The sequence below is a fragment of the Nymphalis io genome, chromosome 9, assembly GCF_905147045.1.
Source record: "Nymphalis io chromosome 9, ilAglIoxx1.1, whole genome shotgun sequence".
NCBI lineage: Eukaryota > Metazoa > Arthropoda > Insecta > Lepidoptera > Nymphalidae > Nymphalis > Nymphalis io.
This window is the reverse complement of record NC_065896.1, coordinates 12132077-12137875: the sequence shown is the minus strand read 5'-3', so window position 1 is coordinate 12137875 and position 5799 is coordinate 12132077. Positions and strand designations below refer to the sequence as shown.

Here is a 5799-nt window from a genome sequence, read left to right as displayed (position 1 = left end):
CTACTTAACTAGGTATCATGTAAGCTAAACAAATATATTATGAGAATATGACCTCAATAATCAGTCAAGTCATTGCGATATACACGGTCACTATGGCTGATTTCAAACTGGCTTAAGGCACGGAATATAATTTAAATATTCCCCACTCATACTGAATTACCAGATTATTTTTCAGTTCGATCTCATCAGAATAAAGATCGTTATTAATTCCTATACATATCTACATACATGTACTGGAATTCAAATTATGAATTCAAAGAACCAAAAGAATGGATATTATGTAAAATGACGAGATGATATACGATTGTTTGTATCTATATATTAAATGGATGTTTGCGAACCGTTTTTGATGCAAATTATTTAAAACGGTTTAAAAATTACGATGAAAAACAAAATTATGTGCAAAAATTGAATTTCAAAGCATACTAATAACATCGAACCACATTATATTATGTTAATCGTGTGTACTCAGGAACGACTATAAGATATTTATTGCATATCAACAAACGTTTTTAAACGGTAAAAATGTGGTATGGAAGAAGACGCTTTATAAATGAGTGTATATAATACGATTTTGAATTTTTTTCAACAAAATGCAAAGTAACAATGCAAAATGTCCTAATGCTGGGCTGGATACCTTGTCTTTTGAGGAAAAAGCTCGGAGCTTATCCCACCACGCTGTTCTAACACAAATCAAGCAGAAAATTCAGTGCTTGTTTGTATTTGAACCCGCAATCAGCGGTTAATATTCACGTGTTCATCGCTGGGCCATCTCGGTTCAATTTATATAAAAACTATACAAAAACCATTAATATTGCTTACACGAATCGATAATATATATTGTAAGGGATGACAGCTTCGCTCAGTGAATATTAATACCTCGTAATTGCATTGACGTGAGTTATATCAGGTGAAACTATACTCATGTTGTGTATGAAAGGCTTTATTGCCATTTTTTAAATGAAACCTCTTTTGTACGTTAATGGATAAAAAAATTAAGGCTCTTTATTATACGTATGGAATCTTTAAAATGAAATGTTTTAAATCGTCAAAGATTGTTTCAAGTTACTTAATTTAAAAGAAAGCGCTTGAATATGTAATATTTACTCGATTAAAAGTTTAAAAATCAAGAGAATAATTGAGTGAAACGATCCTATAAATAATATTTTATTATAATTACCTATTTGTTATATTGTTATATACGTATGTATTTTGACTTCTAGCACGCGCATTTCACGTAAACTTCCAAATTTGAAACAAATTGCAACAATTTATTCATTTAAAAATAATCAAAAGACGTGTGTTGCTAATTTTTGTTTGAGTCTAATTAAACTAATTTTTTATTATGATAATAATGAAAGTTTACTTCTGTTTTTTCATAATAATTACCTAAAATATATATAACGCTTTTAAATTTATCTTGCTATTATTATTTTGTAGGTGTTTATAACATTGTTGGTATTATTAAGTATAAATTAATTATATGTTATTTTATCTTCACTTCAGAAAACCAACTTTATTTCACTTTTTTGTTTCTAAATTAATAATTGTTTTTTTATGAAATTTCTTGTAAATGCAAACATTAAAATGTTACTTAACTAAAAATATACTTTTAATATATATTAAATAAATATAATTACGCTACTCTTAATATGTAATAACTTAATTTTCGTTAATTTCCAAATTAATTTATCCTTGTGTATAACCACCTTTATATACCTTCGTTTCCTTAAATAGTTCAGTTACAGTATGATCATTTCTGTACTAAAAAGATACTGTTGTATCATGATATTTAACTTTATCATGAAAAATTACAAACTTTATTTTGATCTAGTCAAAATACTACAATAACTTTCTATTTTGCTAAATGGATGATATGGTATAGGTATGTTTTTTAAATATACGAAAAATATTCACATTTTAAGCTATTTTCATTCATATTTACTGAACACGCAAATGTTTCAAAAATTTTGAACGTTTACAGTAAATGCCAATTGAATATTATATGCTGCAACATACGAACTTGTCTATGCGACTGGGGTACCAATGCCGCGTTATCAACACACCGAGCCCCGAGGGTACTTAGTTGCTAACTAAATTTACCATTTGTATTGAAATTTATCCCCACAGTCGCCATATTGTAATTTAGCAAACAGGCTTTCACGCGTGTAGTATCTTTGTACTTAGTACAATTGAATGAAACTTTATATTTTATGCAATAACTTTTATTTCTGAGCCTCAGGTAAAATGTTTATACTATAGACACTAGTTGATTTGAATAAATTTAATTTGACCGAAAGTAGAAATAATTATTAAAAAAAATGGTTAAAAAATTAAACATTTTTTATTGTGCAATGTTGGAGGTGCTGGGATTTGAACCCAGGACTTTCAGCATGCGAAGCAGACACTCTACCACTGAGTTACACCCCCTGGTACTAGAAGCTTTAAATATAATGTACCTAATGAATGTTGGGTTATCAATTTAGCCGAAGTTATGTTTATGATAATACAAAGTTATCTAAAATTATTTTCATTATATAGGATACAAATACACCTGCAAACCTCGCGTGTTGCAGATGTCAATGGGCAGTGGTAGTCACTTTCCATCAGGTAGGCCTCCTGTTCGTTTGCCCCCTATAACATAAAAAAAATTATATTTATTTATATTTATTTGTTGGCACAAATGCGAAATATAATGTCATTATCTTATAAAAAAAATACTATAGTATACTAAGGTATATTATATATTTCTATAATAATATAATTATATATTTCTACGTTCAGGTATAAATCGATTTTTAAAAACTTTTATAACTTATTGTCTTACAAGACTTTTTTTATGGTATTTGTAGGCGGACGGGCAAATGGGCCACCTGATGTTAAGTGATCATCACTGCCCATAGACATTATCAATTAAAGAGATATTAACTATTTACTAACCTTACATCGCTAATGCGCTACCAACCTTGGAAACGAAGTTGTTATATCCTTTGTTCCTGTAGTTACACTAGCTCACTCGCCTTTCAAACTGGAACGCTACAATACTAAATATTGCTGTTTAGCGGTAGAATTTCTGCTGAGTGAGTGGTACTTACCAGACGGGCTTGCACAAAGCCCTACCACCGAGTAAATAAAATAAATTCATTGCATTTTATATACTTATTAATTTATACTTATAAATTAAGCCTCAAGCTTACATTATATTAATATCTTTTAACATTATAAGCAAAAAATACGACAAATGTATTGAAAGAGCTCAATTACTTACCGAATCAAATAATAAGGAAACGCATAGCAAGATTAAATGTAAACAGTAAATCTGACTAAATTAAAAGCCATCTTTCAATTACAGGCTGTAAGATTATGAGGGTTACGTTAATAATGAATTCGATTCGATTATGAATTAATAGAGATTAGTAGTCTAGTGACTGCCTCGTTAGTCTAGTAACTTGATGTAAGGCCGTGGACCTGGAGGTCCTGGATTCAATTCCCAGGTCGGACCAATAAAAATAAATTGGAAGTGTGTACACTCCCGTGCCTCGGAAAGTACGTAAAGCCGTTGGTCCTGCGCCTGAAATCTTTCCGGTCATGTCGGATGGCCGTCCCATCGGATTATGAGAGTGAGGGCAGAGAGAGTGCTCCTGTGTTTGCGTACACACTTGTGCACTATAATATCTCTTGCGTAATTGGCTAATCTCTCTTGAGATTGGTCGCCGTAGCCGAAATCGGTCTGGAGGACATTATCATTGTTAGTGATTATTACTATATTTTATTCTTTGAGAGCCGAAAACATTTCCGAAGTTTGGAAAATGGTGTTAAGTGATCACCACCCATATACATTGGCACTGTAAGGAATACTAACCGTTAATTTAATTGCTAATGCGTCATCAGCATTGGGAATTAAGCTGTTATGTCCTTTGTGCCTATATACATATATAGTTATATTGACTCACTCACCCTTAAAAGCTGAACACAATAATACTAATTATTACTGCTTGGTGGTAGAATATATGATCATTGGGTGGTACCACCAACTGATGGCGGCTTCAACACAGGTATTTAGAATGTATGTACACAATATATTTTCATGTGCTTAAGTTATGTTTTTGATAAATAAATAATATAATATATTTCGTACTAGGCGCTAAAGGAAAACACTGTTAAGGAAATCAGATCTGTCTGATAAAATCTGCTGATGATGACGTGCTGACCGATTCCAGCCACGAGCCAACTGCGCGGCACATGCAGTGAAGTTTTGAGACCTCGCACGATATATTCGCACAGATAATGTTGTAAATTAATTTTTTGTCTATTATTTGTCTACCTGTTAATATTTATTTTTTTACCAAAGTTATGTATTTCATCTATGGTTATATTTGATATGTAATAGCTATAAAATACTTTTTATGATGTTGTTGATAAAAAATAAAAGTATAAAATAGTGCACAAGTGTGTGCAGAAACACAAGTTCATTCTCATAATCCGATGTGCAATCGAATCTGACACGACCAGATTGATATCAGATGCCAACGTGCCGTCCGAGGCACGAGAGTACGCTTCCGCTTAGGGCCAATATGACGATGAAGACGCGGATAATAATTATTTTAGTTTGACATATTTATCGAATGCTACTAATATGACAAACGCGACGACGTGATATCATATATATACAAATGTAATTATATAGAACTAGCTGACCCGTACCCACTTCGTTGGGTGGTAAACATTTTCACTTGTGATCGATTGGCCGAGCATTAATAAAATTGTCTCGCGTATTTGACAATTTAAAAGATAATTTAAAATATCAAAAAACAAACTGTAAAAAATGAATTTATAAAAAATAAGTTAGACATGGCTGTCACTGACTTTTTTGTAGGCATCACCAAGTTACAACTTTTCTCTAGAACTTAAATATATCTCATTCCATCGTTAAGGCAGCGTTCGTAAGAAACGTTTTCGTTTAACCGTTTTTTCTACGACTTACTTTGTAAATCCCATTACCACGACAAAGTCTTTTCATTTTTCGAGTTAGTATATAGCCTGTGACACTCACAAATGATGTGGCTTTCTATTGGTTAAAGAATTTTCAAAATCAGTTAAGTAGGTCCAAAGATTACCCCCCACAACCTCACAAACTTTACCTCTTTATAATATTAGTATAGATTCGAGTTAAATTACGTAAGAGAACCCTGAATAGTTGATAATATTATTATGAACACAGGATGTATTTTAGTAGTAAAATATAAATAATTTATAAATAATTTTATTTAATCGTTTTTGTTATCATTACCAGTACCAGAAACAAATGGTTCATAGAAAGTAATAATTTTATCTAAAGTGTCAATAATTAGCGTGGTCAACGAGTTGGGAGGTGCTGGGATTTGAACCGAGGACTTTCTGCATGCGAAGCAGACACTCTTCCACTGAGTTACACCCCCTGGTAATAAGAACTTTGAATATAAGGTACTCAATGAAAAGTATGTTTACAATAATACACATTTATTTAAAATTATTTTCCTTATATTGCCTCAAATTAAAAGGTAAATAGGAAAATAATTATATTTCTGCTTCCAATTCCATTTTAAAAAACTTTTATAGATTATTTTCGTACGAGACTTTAAATAAAGTAAATTGGTAAAATTTACAAATTTAAGGTATTTTCACATCAATGAAGCTTCAAGTTTACAAAAATACATTAAAATTATATTATATTAAAAAAATACGACTGCTTTGAATGAATGAATTTATAGCCAGTGACATTCGGGGTGATGTAGATCCTATCTTACATCCAAATCTGTT

The 5799-nt window shown here is 31.1% G+C and overlaps 2 non-coding genes across 2 annotated transcripts; both read right to left on the bottom strand.

Annotated features, from left to right (window-relative positions):
* Nucleotides 1-2358: 2358 nt before the first annotated feature.
* Trnaa-cgc (transfer RNA alanine (anticodon CGC)) lies at nt 2359-2430 on the bottom strand. The gene has a single exon. It is a non-coding gene; the product is annotated as a tRNA-Ala (tRNA).
* A 2936-nt stretch (nt 2431-5366) lies between these two features.
* Trnaa-cgc (transfer RNA alanine (anticodon CGC)) lies at nt 5367-5438 on the bottom strand. Its single transcript has one exon. It is a non-coding gene; the product is annotated as a tRNA-Ala (tRNA).
* Between the last annotated feature and the right edge of the window lie 361 nt (nt 5439-5799).